Genomic DNA, 17,517 nt, shown 5'->3' with positions numbered 1-17,517 from the left:
TAATCCGACAGAACAACATAAATAAGGTGGTTTTAGAAAAAAATCCGAGCTTCTAACTCCACCTGGAGCGTGTTATTTGTTTAGCAAAAATCCAGCGCTCCCGCTTCATCAGGTCCAATCAGTGCAGGGGGGTGTGATATCTGACTGTCAATCACAGGTCGTGCACACGCCACAGATCCCCCTCACTCGCGCTGAGTGATATCCCCTATGTCTTGCTGCGGTTGACCGAGGGACTGCTGCTTCCGAACCGAATCGGGGTCACCCACGTCGGCTTGAGAGAGTCCGCCGAGTCCGCCCATGCTAGAGTCGCGCACGTTAATATCACATGCACACGCCACGCCTGAAGTTCGCATGAAGCGTGATGGCGGAGAGAAAATCTACTAACAAGCTTCCAATTCCTCGGTTATTGCTATCTATGGATAGATTAGCCAGGGCTGCCTCCGAGTCCATGGTGTTGATAGATGCTGAAGAGACGGACGCGTTCACAGAAAATCAGGTACACACGCACAGTGATGCACTGACGAGCACGACCTCGATGGGAGGGTGCTCGCTGGTAGTGGGGAGGGGCATGAGAGTTGTAAACATTCAAAATTTTGGCTAATCGACCCAATCTGCCAGACTTGCCGACGGCAGCTTTAATATTTCTGTAGTATGGCCAAATAGCGTCGTAGATCATTCATAAACTCCTACCATAGGAATGCACATGCTCATGCCTCAAGCGTCTACGCCAATTAGATTGCTGTATTATAAACCAATAAAATTGGGTGTGGGCGGAGCGACACGTGTCGCCCCGCCTAAAAGTGTCGCCCCGCCCCATCGTCCAGACTGCACTCTGGGGTTACTCAGAGTTGGTTTGAACTATTTTAAGTTTGCTTTATGAAACAGAATCCACCGACAATAAGTCTGACTAACCAAAATAAGCCTGGCTTGTATTCTAATCTTGTTTTATGGAACAACCCTCTGGAGCTCAACACTTCGTGTTCCAGGTGGAAGAAATTTGAATTCAGTGATTCTGGACTTTGAAATTGGCGCATGCGCAGTTTGCGATGACTGAATTTCTTTCCTCATTGCCTGAATGAGAACAAGACGAAATCTGTTTGTGCGGGAGGAGTCAGTCATGATACAAAGGTTAAAAAACTTTTACTGTCCCTCTTGAACAACAGGTGCAAGTCAAAGTTCAAGATACAGTTCCTGTGGGAATGAGTCATAATGTAAATGACAAAGACAAGAGAGACTTTCAGCAACAAAATAGATGCACAATAAAGGGGAGTGAAATTATGAATTTCTGTCAGAGAACTTTCAGTGGCATTATGTTAACTGATCACTATATCGCATGTATTGTATTTGACAGTATATATATATATATATATATATATATATATATATATATATATATATATATATATATATATATATATATATATATATACAGGGCCTGAAGTTAACTTTTTTGACCACCCGCCACAGTGACTTTTTACCAGCCAGTGTTTGTTTTTTTGGCCTCATAAAAGGTAAAAAAAAAAGGAACTGCACAAACATTTGTTCTTTAACTTGTAAGAATACACATTTAAGTGTTGTCAAGTTATTAACGAGATCCATACAAGTAATAATAACTCTTAGAATACAGATATCAGCTCGTAAACAAATCACACGCGGCTGTGTTGATGGATGGGCAGCTGTTAGTTACAGCGTTCAGGAACCGTTAAGCAGAACTACATTAATATTGTTATTACTGGTAAGGTTACCGGGTAGGCTACCGGACATTTTCTCACCGGTTCCCAACTCCCAACATCTGTGCAACTGTAATTGTACTGTAGCCTATGTCAGCGTTGCATTATCTCATCTCATCTCATCTCATCTCACCAACAGTTTAATACTTAACTCACACATTTAAACGTAGTCAGAGAAGGGCCTCATCTTTCTCTCCAATCACATATAACGTTACGTGCCGAAACACTCAAACTGCGCTGCTTTCACGGATGCTTTCTTTACTCCAGTAATGTGCCGCCACATTTTTTAGCTAAAATCCAATGAAATGGCTGACTTTGTTTAGATGTCAAAGAACAAAAGTTGCACAAAAAAAAAAAAAAACTTCGCAAAGACCCGGCCCCTTTAGTTACTGTTGCTATGTCCGACAAGCTACACCGCGCTCATGCCAAACCATGATCTCATGAAAACACATCGCGCAGCAGAGACACTGACAACACGCTGACAGACAAGACAGTCCAGGTTACTTTTGAGATTAAACAAAGTCTCAACGTTAAAATTTGATCATTTTTAAAGAAATAAAGACAACACCGTTTTGTGGCTCTGTAATGTGTCTTGACAGATCGCTGTGGTGCCTCGGTTAAAGCTGCTTGTGAACCGATCACCTCTTCCTTCTAACGTTAATTTATAGCATCAAATAAACATGAATGAACATAAGTAGGAATGTAGTTAGTTTTAACTGCGGAAAGATGCAGTAGGCCTACTCAGTACAATTCCGTTTTTTCAAGTTCAAATCCTCCAACGTTGAACTCTCCTGACTGCTTTGTCGGACAAAAAAAGGCGGATTCGGCGGATTACGATTGGCCAGATCGCCTGTCAATCAAACTCCCCGCGAAGTGTCGATTCTCAGTGGCTACCTGCCAGTGTGGCAGGTAGATTGACAGTGTTACCCGCCAATTGCAGAATTCACCCGCATTTGGCGTGTGGTCGGGTGTTAATTTCAGGCCCTGTATATATATATATACTGGTGTTGACGATAATCGTGATATTCAAAGCGTGAAATATCGACATCGTGTTAATTTAGAGTGTGACAATATACCGGTATTGGCGATAACCACAATGTTTAAAATGAATAGGACTCTTATGATAACATGACACGTAAATACTACAGCGCCAGTACCTGGTTGACCTCTCAGATGTCAGTATTGCACCCGCGGACACCTCAAATAAGAAGACGACGCAGTACTCATCCGCGCACGCAGCTATAGTGAAACACTCTGTCCACACCAGAACAAAGTAAGCTCGCTAGTACACAGCAAAAACTCCAGTGTTAAATTAACACTCCTGGGAGTATATATGAGACCACACTTGTAGAGAGTAAAGTGTTAAAATATGAGTGTTAAATTAACACTCAAGAGTGTTAAAGTTAATGAGATAATCAAGTGATTAATTTAGTGATGATTGATCATTATTGAAGACACCTGATGTTAACAAGCAGAATCACTGAAGGAGAAAATCACAAATTGTAAGCCACCATTATGGTGATTATTGTTTGCTTTAGTTGGGCTCTTGACCCTTGTGTTATTAACTTTAGATATTGTTTGGCTGTTGTATCTGAGTTATAACTGTCAGATGAACAAAGAAAAAAAGTGATCTGATGGTGTTGGTTATATTATGACAATCATCATTTGAACTTGATCACTGAACTCATATTTCTGACTTAGATTTATGTTGTTGGTTACAGCATAACTGTGATTCTGCATAAATATCCAGAATTTTAGATATAATACAAAGGACTTCTTAAAAGTTGTTTAAAAAACAAAAAAAACTTTCTTTTAGGCACACAAAGACATCAAGATTCAGTCTATGCATCTCAACAATGGTGACGAGCAGAATATTCAATTAGGAAAAGTAAATTACATAGAGATCATAATTTATTCATACCGCAATGCATGATGGGAGCCATTAATAAGTTGTGATTGGTGGCAGCCACTGCAACATGCTTTATTATTGTCACCATTGTTGAGATTCACAGGCTGATTATTGATGTCTGTGTTTCTAAAAAAATAAATTAATTTGAAAGTCTTTTGATCAGAACAATGTTTATTAAATATTTTGGATTACATGAAAAATACTGAAAATCACAGAGCTGCTGTAATTAACAAATCCAAACTATCTCAAAAAGTTTAGTTTTTCAGATCACCATGATTATGTCAAAACATAACCAATACCATCAGATCACATTTTTTCTTTGTTCATTTAACTGTTATAAATCAATAACAGCAGACAAGCAAAATTTAAAGTAAACATGTAATGGTCAAGAGCCCAACTAAAGCAAACACCCATCACCTTAATGGTAACTTACAATTTGTGATTTTCTCCTTCAGTGATTCTGCTTGTTAACATCAGGTGTCTTCAGTAATGATCAATCATCACTCAATTAATCACTTAATTATCTCATTAACTTTAACACTCCTGAGTGTTAATTTAACACTCATATTTTAACACTTTACACTCTACAAGTGTGGTCTCATATCATATATACTCCCAGGAGTGTTAATTTAACACTGGAGTTTTTGCTGTGTATTAAGAACAGAGTTCTTCGACTTCAAAGAAAACAGCACCTTAAAGGTGGTTGCACACCGGACGAGAAGCGCAGCGCCACGTCTTTAAAATTAAAACACATTCTGTATGAGTGTACACACACCGGCGGCCGCGACGCCCAGTTACGGCTCAGGACCTTATTCAAAATCCTGCCGCGACACAGAGCGCCATTTACATCGTTTTATATTAAATTTACATTATATTTGTCTCAAATCATCGATTTCACCCTGTGCTGCAATATACATTTAATTTTACATTAATTTACAGAAATCATATGCTTGAATGAAAATTGCTGATGCTTATCGGATTTTCAGGTGATTTTTCTCAATTCATTCAGTTAACGGATGCTCTGAGGTAAAGTGTTCAGATCACAGACTCAGCAACTATTGTATTTAATTGTACAGTGTAATCATAACATAGTACATACATTATCTCAATTCCATAATGTCCTTAAACATAATGATATTGCTGGCCATAAACTGAGACGTGCGTGCGTGTGCGATACCTCGAGTTGTCATAGATGCGACGCGGCTATTATTTTACTAGTCATGGAATGGGAAACGTGACATTAACTGTTAACAGGGGGTTTCTGTGTTCATATATTTAATAAATGGTGATTATTAAAATTAAGAACCCCGTTTTCTTTACTCATCTTATTTTTGTATTTGTATTTGCACTTGATTTTTTTTATTCAAATCTGCTATCTGCATGACTTTATTGGCGCCGGTGCAACAATAGGTTTAAGAGCTTTTCAGTTCTTCAGGAAACCTTCAGACAGTGGTTTGCTTCAGTTTGAAACCAGATAAACTTCACATGCTTGTCTTCTTTCACAAGAATTTGCCATAGATTGAGTACGCAAGAAGTAAAAATGCATGTGCCTTGTGTTTATCAGTATCCTTATGTTTGTTAGATAAAAAAGAAAAACTAAACAAAGTAAAAATGTACTTTTGAAAAAAAAAAAACTATAGATATCGCGATATATCGATATCGTGAATTCTTTTGCCCACAATAACCGTGGTGTGAAAAATTTAACATCGTGACAGCCCTAATATATTGTTTTTTTACTTATTCCGAGAATCATAGTGGTGCATAAGATTGGTCACGTTCCTTTCATTTCTGTAAAACACACTCCTTTGTTAAACATCATGTTGTGCGCTTATAAAGCCTCACCACACTATCTTCAATCATCAGCAATGTTTATTATTTCCATAAAATGATCTGAGGAGATGATGCTGATACCCCTCGTCATAATTCTCAGGTAATTATTACTCTCATTAAACCTTTATATTTTCTCGTATTGAGCATGTTGTATTAACCGCATATTAAAAGCTTCTGTATCATATACTTGATTCAATGTTGGTAAAAAAAAAAAAACTCAGATTTTATTTTTTTGTTTTAGGTTGCAAAAGCGTTGACTTAGTGGGTGTTATAATGTTTTAATCATAAGCACAGTCAAACATTGTCATGCAAGAAATAGTGCACTTTATTCTTCCAGTATTCTCCATCCATAAACACATGCATTGCCCAAAACTTAACTCACTTCCTCAAGAACCACTTAACCCTGTTTGCCTGCCCTCTAGTGTCTGTAATTAACATAATATTAACCATTACAACTCTTTCCACCTTTGGATATTTTCATATCAAATACAGTGAACATTGAATATTTCACTCTGTATCCAAAGAGTTCCTCAAAATGTATATATTCTGAATTTGGAGGTCCTCTGTTATATCTTCATCTTTTATAACTGTTTCAGTTGATATTTTGAATCAAGCAGCTGCTGAGAGAATTAAGTTGAAGTATCCAAGTACAAGTGAAGTACACCTGACCAAAAAAGTGATCAGTAAGGCTGTTGAGTTCAGAATTGGAATGATAGTTGCACAAGGCTCTACAAGTGGGCTGCCAGACTTTTGTGAGATCCTTCAAATCTGCTTGGATCAGGAAAGGTTGTGCTTCATCGTGAAAAGGCTGTCATCATGGTACAGAGAACACTACCGTGCCTTTTAAATACATGCTACATGTAATATCACCTTGCTTGAAGTTGCTGATTTACCTGATCCATATCCTTTGGCAGCTTACTCCATTGAATCTATGAGGATGGTTACTTTGAAACGGTTCCTGACCGTGACAGGTTTGTTGTCCAGCAGTCATACTTTTCCCTAGTACTACATGTTCGTTCTGCCCAAGCAATGCTAATGGGCGATTTCCCTTTTTGTTAGGTTCAACTTTATGGCCTGCTTTACATAATCATTGTGTAAAAATGTCCATGGCTCTGCAAAACATTTTCTTTTTTGTGGCCTGTGCGTGGCCATGTAATGATGTTATAAACATTGTAATTTTTCTATGTATTGTTCAGATTTAAATTATGTTACTAAATTGGTTTCATATATGTGGTTGACACTAAAACATGGTCTTGTCTTTTACAGATTAGGTAAGAAATGAAATGGCATCATTCAAACTCCGGATAATATGAGGAAATGACAATTCACAGAGGCTCATTTTCAGTGATGGCATGCCAGCATCTCTGAATGCACTCTCCAAAAAGATTGAAAATGAATGTGGCCTCCAAGGGCAGAAATTTCGACTTCAATATATGGATAAAGACTTCAATGAGTTTATGAACTTGACATCAGTCTCTGACCTCAATGACAAAGACACGGTCAGGGTTGTTTTTTTTACCTCTAGCTCCAGTTCCTTCAGCCATATGCCTGCTGAGTCCACTCCTCTTGCCCATTCTCTTTCTTCTGACTCCTGTGATGCTGATACTGAGAACTCATCTGCAGACACTGACATTTTGTCTTCTTCTGAGTCCACATCAGCAAGGTCATCATTATGGCCAACACCTTTCATTCTACCTCGTTTCCCTTATGATGTGCAATTGAAACTGGATCAGGGCAACTCAGCATTCAGGACTGATGGCAAATTTTGCATTCCTGACCCCAAACTCAAGTCAGGTATCCTTGATGCTTTGGCAGAGGAAATAATTAACTACAAGGCATATCCATCTGACAGCGAGTTCAGTGATGTGGCAGAAGCATTGGTAGCCAAACATCCATGCCTTAAAGAGCAAGGTTCTGTCAGCGGCTACAGTGGATGGAAGATGAGTTTAAAGTATAAACTTGCAAACTACAGGAGCAGATTGAGAAGCCTGGGATGCCCTGAAGTTACAGTAAATGCCCTTAAGCACAAACCAGAAGGAACGTCCAGCCCTGCCTATGGGATAAAAAAAGCCTAAGAAGGCAGAAGTGAACTACTGTCCAGGATTTCCTGCAGGTGAAACAACAGAAAGCCAGGACAAGATGAGGGTGGATCTTCTTGCTGAACTGAATAAAAGAAACAATGATGAAACTGTGAGGAAGATGATGGACATGACTTTCGCATACAGAAGGCATGAGATTGTCCATGATTCCCCTTTAGTCGCAGCCTTCAAAAGCAGATGGCCTGCTCTTTTTCAAGTGCGCGAGGTAAGTGATTTTATGTTTCCTTTCTATCAGAGCTGTCCTGTGGTCTATGCTGAATTGCCCATAAACAAGACCTCTCTAACTTATGTCTTTAGATAAATGCTGAATTTCGTCGGATCACAACCGTTCCTTTACAGTCCAAGTTCCTGTCACAACTGGATCGGTTTTCTGATGATCTGCTAAAGGTGTTTACCAAAAGGGGTGGAGAAGTCAATAAAAGGATTCAGGATGTGATGGTGCCAATGCCTCAGGTTATATTGTTTTTATTTATTTGTTTTACTAAATTGCTTTCTTCTACAACAAGCTATTTTTGTAGTGCTCTGTAGTGCATAAGGGCTGATGTGTATTGTATAGGAGGGTGTTATGTAAATTTATGTAAATGTAGCAAATGTAAATGCAGTTATGTAAATGTAGCAAATGTACATCACCAACACTAAACAAATCTTTAATAAAATGTATCATTATGTCTGTATTCTCAGAATGGCACCAGACCAAGCGAGAGTGCATTCTCAAGGGGCTATGCATCTACCTGAATGAAGATCCACATAATCTGGTGAAGGAGTATTTGGTGAGTTGGAGTTCTCTTTCATCAAAAGCAAATAATCACTAATAATGAACTTGAAAGTGCAAAAGATGTGACGTGAACAGAGCCTAAAACGGTTTGGTTTGTTTAAAAGCAGAGCCTCTTTCTTTTGATAAATATTTTATCCAGAAATGCATGCAACAAAATATTTTGGAGACCATTAAAGTTTTGTGAAAATTATAAAAAACACTGGCTGGCAACTTTATTTTAAAAAGCTGGTAGGGAGAGTTAAGGTAAGTAGTAAATACACTGCAGCGCTTCCACGGCAGAACGCCGGCTCACCATTGGGTGATGCTGTTCCCGTGAGCACCATGGCGCCTGTGTGTGATTCTGACGAAGGAGCTAGCCAATAATGAGGTGGAGTTCTGACGTAGAACCTGGAAGCACTGCAGTGTATTTACTACATCCAGTGTAGGAGACTTTGATTATTTTACAGGACAGATTGGCCAATTAGAATATGAGTCACATACTGTATACAGCATATTTTCTGGAAGTCTTCATTTTTTTATATGTAATATAATCTAATTGTCTTTATTTTTTATTCCCGAAGGATGTTGACTCTGAGAGCGCAGAGGCGGACATCAAGAAGACAGTAATGGGAATCTATGTGGTAAAGCATGAATTTGCAGAGGCAACAGATGACCCTGAAGATGTCGGCATTGTGCTGGAAGGTGTGGAGGTACTCTCTGGTTTAGGTAATGTAGCAATGGCTACAGCCATGCTACTTGGACTGATTTACTCTCTAAATCTTACCTACCCAAAAGAGCTCCGTTATACATTTGAAGTGCTCCTGAAGGTAATCCTGGAGCTAGACTCCAATAATTTGTCTGGAAAAGCACAGGCGCTGAAGACAAAACTCTTCACTTAGATGTTTACTTTTGTGTTCATGGTTAAGTTATATGTGAATGTTTGAATTTTTCTGAGCAGAAGTATTTTATTTTTCTAAATTTGTAATTGCTCATGTTTCATTGAACATTTTCTGAGCAGACGTGAATTTAAGTTTCTCAATTGGATTTCAATTCATTTAATTGGCATTCTCATGTAACCATATGAACAAAAGGAAATGCTGGTTTATACTTGATTGCATGTTGCATTGGCATTTTTGCACTGTGAGCAGAGCACTGTGATTTTTTTTTTCTTCTTGATCACTCATGTAACTGGCAGTCTTGTGTTTAGAGTTAGGAACAAAAGGAAATGCTTGATTACATTCTTTAGCATTGTGTTCTTGTTGCATTGGCATTTTTTGCACTGTGAGCAGAGGTGTTCAAGTCTCTATCACTCATTTAATTGCTTGCTGTCTCATGTTTACAGTAATAAACAAAAGAAAATGCTGGATTATATTCTTTAGCATACTCATGTTCTTGTTGCTTTGGCATTTTTGCACTGAGCAGAGGTGATCAAGTCTCTATCACTCATTTAATTGCTATCTCATGTTTACAGTAATAAACAAAAGGAAATTATGTTATTCTCTTGTGTGCTCATGTTTTATTAACATTGTCATTTTTTTTTACTTAGTGAATGTTTCTATTGCCTTGTTTGCAGAACGTATTGAACATATTGACTTTCTTAACCTCACGTAGACAAGTAATATTTATTGTTACTATGTAAAAAGTGGTTTTAATTTAATTGAACAAAAGTATTTTACTTTCATTGGAAGTAACTAGAGTCAAGTTAGCTAAAATTATAATGTTGGCAATTTTATCTAGTAGGCAGGACAAAAATGTATGTTGTTGACATGGCTTTGTTAGATATATTAGACATGACACAATTTAGTGTAGTTAACAGGGCATTATTTTTTAGAGTAGGCATGGCAAAATTAGACATAGTTAACCTGAAAAGATTTTCTCTATTAGGGATGGCAAAACTTTATCTAGTAGGAATGACACAATTTTTTTAGAAGTCTTGGCTAAATTAATTCAAGTTCATACAACAAGATTACAACAAATCATATCAAACAAATTAGATCTTGTTGGAACAATGTAATTCAATTTCGTGGAAAACCTTTCCTTAATTTAATTAAGCTCGTTCAACATTTATTTTTTATTTTTTTGAGTGAAAGCTTTTCATTGGATGGTGTAAACCACATATGACAATAAATGTGCTTTGTTTAACTTTATTTGACTGTACCAAACCTACCAAATCGCTTTGGGATAAATCCTTTTGCTTTTTTACATGTTGTTATTTTCCACTGGAATAATAAGAATGCTTCTTGTTTTCTCATTTCCTGCTTCCTATTTTTTTTTACACTCATTAATATAATTTTTATTCACAATTTATTTTTGTTCCCTGGTAAACTTTAACCTTATGTTTCTGGTTTCTACTTTGAAGTTGCTTTGAGAAGATCTGTATTATAAAACGCTATATAAATAAATTTGGCGTTAAAATTGGACAGTTATAATATCATTATTGTTAGTTTTCCCATTTCAATCAAATCAAAAGTATATTTTTATGACATTTATTTAAACAGTGTGTTTTATTTAACACAGACTTTCACTATCCCACACTGCATGTAGAACTCTTTCATGTAATAAATAATTTTTTTGCATCACAATTATATAAGTAATGTTTAATTAATTTATATTCTGATGAATAAAAATATCCCATGGTTGCTGTACTAAATGCTTATTTATAGGAAGACGCCAGAAAAGACTCACAAGTAGCACTGTGCCCGATGAAAACAATACAGAAATGAGCCTGTCGCTTAATCAAACTGCATAAAGTGTGTTTGATGGTTGTGTAAAGATGAGAAGTACCGTGAACTGCTCTCCTCACCTCAAAAGACTCAACGCTGAAACTGATTGAGGGAGAGACGGAGCGAGCGGTGACGTCATTCATGATCAATCTCATTCAATGTCAGTCATGTGTGAAATATAATTTATTTTGCAGTATAACATTCCCATATATTTTTGTTCAGTAAGGGTATTGTGATGGATTTTAATTAATCAACTAACATTTGTTTTTCTTGCAGGAATGACATTCATATGCTTTTAAATGTTTCCAAACTCTTTGGGGAAAACTTGTGACTTTGAGTGTGTATGTGTGTGTGTATAAATAACAAATAGGGGAAGTGAAACTAGACAGATTACTAGTTCTCAAACCTTGTGTTAAGTAATCACAAAAACAGAGTTTGCTTGTGCCAGTGACAGAGGAAAAAGGTTGGGGCTTTTGAACCAATTGAACCAATCATATTGAAGGTGACATGTTAGTCTGTTCTAAAAAAACTGTTGTATCCGTGTTTTATGGTGGGATTTTCAATGGAATTTGTCTGAGATCATCCGGCCTTGCTCGGGAAGATCTCCTGGCCTTGATTAAAGCATTTGTAGCCCAGTGGTAAACTTAGGTATTATAGTGTAATGGAAACAGGGTAGGTTATGATTAATCTCTCTTACTCAAAAACGAGTCCCATAACTATTAAAAAAGTAAACGTTTATTTACTTTAAATAAATAATAGGAGGCACTGATTTATAAAGTTTGAAATATCAATTCATTTTGCATAATTAAAAGGAGATCAATATTTGTGATTTTATTTCATGATGGTGATTAAAATTAAAGTTTATATTATTTAGCTAAATAATATTATCAGAGGTTTTATACAGTAAGCCTTTTATTACTCTATTCTTAAGCCTTGTTTATACTCGATGCGTCCGCACGAGCGCGAACAGAGGTGGGCACAAATACATCAAAAACTATTTTGTTACAAACTACAAATACTGGCTCATGAAATGTAACAAAATAAAATACAAAATACTGATGTGAAAAATGTATTTAAATAAAATACAAGTAATTAGTATTTTGAAAATACAAAAATACTCCCAAAATAATCTTAAGTCTTCTTTTTTTATTACTGAAAGGTCAATAACACAAATATGAGAAATGTGTAAATTCAAAATGGCGAAGTAGCAAAATAAAAAAGCATGGGCATTTCACTAAATCTCTACAGGGCCTGAAATAGCTCCCTCTGACGTAAATGGCATGTATAGCTAAGTTCACATCAATGGTGTGGTAGGCTGCCCTTAATAGCAAAACATGTTTGATGTAGGCTACGTAGCCATATTATCACCGTTACTCTACTCGTGCCTTAAAGGGATACTCCACTTTTTTTGGAAATAGGTTCATTTTATAGCTCCCCCAGAGTTAAACAGTTGAGTTTTACCGTTTTCGAATCCATTCAGCCGATCTCCGGGTCTGGCGGTCCCACTTTTAGCATAGCTTAGCATAGATCATTGAATCGGACGAGACCATTAGCATCTCTCTCAAAAAAATGACCAAAGAGTTTCGATATTTTTCCTATTTAAAACTTGACTCTTCTGTAGTTACATCGTGTACTAAGACCGACGGAAAATGAAAAGTTGCGATTTTCTAGGCTGATATGGCTAGGAACTATACTCTCATTCCTGCGTGATAATCAAGAAACTTTGCTGCCGTACCATGAGTCCAGCAGGCGTAATGATATGACGCAGCGCCTGAAAATAGGTCTAATAGAGCTGGTAAGTCCCGCCCCTTCCGCTAACCCCACTGGACCTCTAGGTTGAAAAATCGTCAATGCAAGTGAATGGGAGAAAATAATTATTTTCTGGTCCCGTTTGAATTGTGCCATGAATGTGAACATAGTTAGACTTTGTGTGAGAGCACTTTGTGGACTACAACTCTTCGCTGCTTTCGACGCGTTTGAAACGTCACCACCACTCGCACACGGACTAGCTCACGGATCCCGCTAAACATGGCTGTGTCTTTGGTGCACTTCACCGCCTTCTTTCAGGGAGAGGACAAAATCGTTGAGGTTGGCGAAAACCACGGGTAAGTCAACTTTATGGGGTGACGTCACATAGGCGACATGTAGTCTTTCTCGTTATGTCTTTTCCACAACTGCAAGCCGAAGAATCATACAATATACTGTCAAACTCGTAACATGAAAAATTATCTAAAAAATTCACAGACAACATATGTTCACAGTCATGGCACAATTCAAACGGGACCAGAAAATAATTATTTTCTCCCATTCACTTGCATTGACGATTTTTCAACCTAGAGGTCCAGTGGGGTTAGCGGAAGGGGCGGGACTTACCAGCTCTATTAGACCTATTTTCAGGCGCTGCGTCATATCATTACGCCTGCTGGACTCATGGTACGGCAGCAGAGTTTCTTGATTATTACGCAGGAATGAGCTTATAGTTCCTAGCCATATCAGCCTAGAAAAATCGCAACTTTTCATTTTCCGTCGGTCTTAGTACACGATGTAACTACAGAAGAGTCAAGTTTTAATAGGAAAAATATAGAAACTCTGTGGTCATTTTTTTGAGAGAGATGCTAATGGTCTCGTCCGATTCAATGATCTATGCTAAGCTATGCTAAAAGTGGGACCGCCAGACCCGGAGATTGGCTGAATGGATTCGAAAACGGTAAAACTCAACTGTTTAACTCTGGGGGAGTTGTAAAATGAACCTATTTCCAAAAAAAGTGGAGCATCCCTTTAAGAGGAGCAGCGCCACTTCTTCTACTGTGTTCAAAACTCATTCACTTCTTGGAGGGAGCCTGGTCTACAGGGTGTCACGTGATTTTCATGCATCTAACCTGGACATTGCCATTGGCAACATCAGACTGAAAATATGGCAAAATCATTTACTATGGTGATAAGCATATGGTGATTTTTCTTAAGTATTTAAGTATTTGAAATACTCTAAATACACTCCCTCAAAATATTTTGTTACAAACTACATTTAATTTTTTCCACCCCTGCAAAATACAAATTACAAAATACACTAAAGTAATTAAATACGTATTTAAAATACATTTAATTGAAATACTGCCCATGTCTGAGCGCGAAGGTGCGCGTGGCAAAAACGACGTCATTGCGGTGTGGGCGGTCGTGCGCGTTGGGTTCGCAAGACCCAATTTCGCCTGGCGGTGTGCGCAACATTTTTTGTAACAACGCGCGCGGCGTTGCATCCAAAGATGAACGACTTCGAGCCGAATCTGGCCGAGCTCGAATTTCTCACCACACCGGCACCCAGTTTGCACGTCTAAATGAGTTGCTTACATTTAAAAAATTAGCATACAATAGCATAATTTTTTTTTTAATGAATATAAAGGTCCATGTTTAATAAAAATGTTCACGAAACTTAATGCAATGTTTAGTGATCTCTCATCACTACAAGACTTCAAAACCCACATTAAAACACATCTTTTTGTCACTTGTTTCCCTGACCCCTGAATGTTCTGATTCTATATGTACTATACCTCTACTATGTTATCCTTCACAGTTTATATGTATCGTCTCTATGTCATGTTTCTATGTTATGTGTATTTGTAATTATTGTAAAGCGACCTTGAGTCCTCAGAAAGGCACTATATAAAATAAACATATTATTATTATTATTAGTGAAATTAGAAAATATGTAAGAGATTGTTAATTTAGTTATGTTGTACACATTCTCATATCCATATATTATGTTTTATTGTCACGAGTAATAATCTCAGGGTTTACTGGGTTTTACACGATTCTTTTTGTAGTGTGGTATGGGTGGCCATGTACTAAAATAAACATTGTCACGTGTGTAGCTTTCTTCTTCTCACCGCTGATTCCTGATGGTTTAGAGGACAATTACTCGAGTCGCCCCATATCGTTTCAAAGAATAGTAGGCCTACAATGGCGAGCGCGTCAAGTATAAACGCCTCGTCCGTTTGGGGAGGTGCGCGCGCAGTCTGCGGAGACTCGCGCTGCGGAGCCAGGTGAAAGTATAAACAAGGCTTTATTGTTTTCATGTTATTATTTACATATACGTCATACGGGTATTAACGCTGTATAGTCAATAGTGTTTGGCTGCCGGGATGAAAAGGGATACACGTGACCGGAAGAGGAACAGGGAGAGAGAGTGCGGGAAGTTTTTTTTTCTTCCTCTCTCTCTTCTCGTTGGACCGGGGAGGAGCACAGGACGCTAGCGCGTTTGAGAAAAATATAACGCTAGAAAGAGTGAGTAAAGCCGATGAAACTGAACTGGGTGTTCAGATAAGAGGATCGCGGACTCGGGTTGTTATTGAGCGAGCGACTGAGTGAGAAACGAAGCCGGAGACCCGTCTGACGGAGCGGGAGAGAAGGAGCGGAAGCGTGATCGGAGGTAGCCGAGATAGCTAGCCACGGTGGGCTTAGGCGGATCTGTTGGTTAATCACGTTGCACGTGAGCATCCGGACCGAAGTATTTCCACGCTCTCAATGTGTTGCAAGTGTTTGTTCAGCGCACTCAATGTTTTGCAAGACCAACACAGGCCTGCAACGTGTTTTTCCTTTGTTTGAAGCAGTACTGTGAGTAAACTGAAACGTGTGTGAATGTGTATGTGTGAGTGGGCCCACCACTGCATTTGCTAAGACTTGTTTCAGGACTGTGGCGAAGTTTTTTGTTTATTGTAAAGTTCTCTGTGTATTCTCAATTGTTAGGAAAGAGAAAAGAGAGGGGGAACTTTTAGATCAGTTATTCTGGTGTAACAAGTGTGATTGAAACTATTGAGGTTTCTAGCTAAATTTAACGAGGCTATCATTTAAGTATTTGGGGAATTTTTTGGTTATTTATTTTGTATATTCGTTGATATTTTGTTTTGGGAAAAACTTGTATATTCTATTTGCCAAATTCGTTCATTTAAATAAACCAGGCCATTAACCCCTTTTTTTTTGCTAAACTAAAAACTATCTCTGGGTCTCATTATTTTAAATATTTTATTGCCAAAAGGTTTTACAACTCATTAGACACTTATTAGGTGCACCTTCGTGGTATCCACCTGAACTACACCGAACCCAGGCACCCCCCATTCTCAAGTAAGTAACTCACAGAGTGGTTGTACGGGTGCTACACATTTAAAGAACATTTGCAGGTCTGTTTGTCTATTTATTTCTGTGCAGGAAGCTAGTTTAGGAAGGAAGCTAGTTTAGGGAAGCAAGTTAGTTAGAGTAAGACTCGGCCAGTTGTCGACTGAAGACGCAAGAGCTAGAGTATAAAGGTATTGGGTGTCGATTAGTAGACGCCCCAGATAAAGGTATTGGTGTCGATTTGGAGACGCCTCAGGTAATAAGATCAATTGGATGTCGATTTGGAAATGCCCCAGTTAGTTAGGTTTAGGGAAAAATCTACCACAGTATTAACCCTCTGGGGTCGGCAAACGCGCCCCCGCGTTTTGCTGGATTTTCTTCACATAGTAGCACAATAAACTTAAATTACTCCGTCATTTATGGTCATACAGAAAAAAGAAATATGAAAAAACAATCTGTGATATTTCTACTTTTGTATGTGTCAACTTACAATCAAATCAAAACATTGTGCTTTTGTAAAATAAAGACAATAAACAGGGTGTGCTTTCTGCCTCTCCGTCGCGGTGAACTTTTTTTTCTTGAGCACATCTATAAATATATTATACTTGTCACACATTTATGAGCCATATATCTTTATAATCATTTAAGTGTGTACTTTTAAATGATCGGATTCAAACTGAAAACAAATATTCTCTGCTTAAGTAATTTGTATAAAACCAACAAGATGTCCAGTTTCTCAAGCGCTTGCTCATTATTTTTAATTTGACCACGCCCACGCGCGCAAAAGAGATTAACATGCAAATGCCTCACACAAACGCGCTCGTTACCTCAAAAACAAAGCACCAAACTTCACCAAAGTCTCTGCTTTTCGTCGAGTTTGGAAGACACGCCGTGAGCTTACATTGGATTTACCTCAGAAGAAGAAGAACGCGATTTGAAGACAAGAAAGATGTAAGGTAAGAAATTCTTAATTATTAGTTTATGTTATTGTTGCATAAATTTCACATTGCAGTTGAACCGTTGCTGTGTTTGTGGATATCTGCTCAAACGTAGATATGTATAATATGGTAACCATAATGTATCATATTTTGGAGCGCGCACTGCGTTTGAATATTTCATATTTTGGAGCGCGCTGTGCATTTGAAAAGCAAAACGCACCAAACAATAGGCTTCATGTTTTTATATTGTAATCAATATATTTTTCTCTAGCGTAGTTGTTACTGAAATCTTTTGGAAGATTTAATTTATTGTTATTATTATTTTATGCAGCACTGCGCTAGCCTATGCCTACAAGGCACAACAATCCTGTTCATTATATATTGTTGGAAACATTTGTGTGTGTGTGTGTGTGTGTGTGTGTGTGTGT

The sequence above is a fragment of the Leuciscus leuciscus genome, assembly GCF_965113295.1.
Source record: "Leuciscus leuciscus genome assembly, chromosome: 1".
Classification (NCBI taxonomy): Eukaryota; Metazoa; Chordata; class Actinopteri; order Cypriniformes; family Leuciscidae; genus Leuciscus; species Leuciscus leuciscus.
This window is presented reverse-complemented; position numbering follows the sequence as displayed.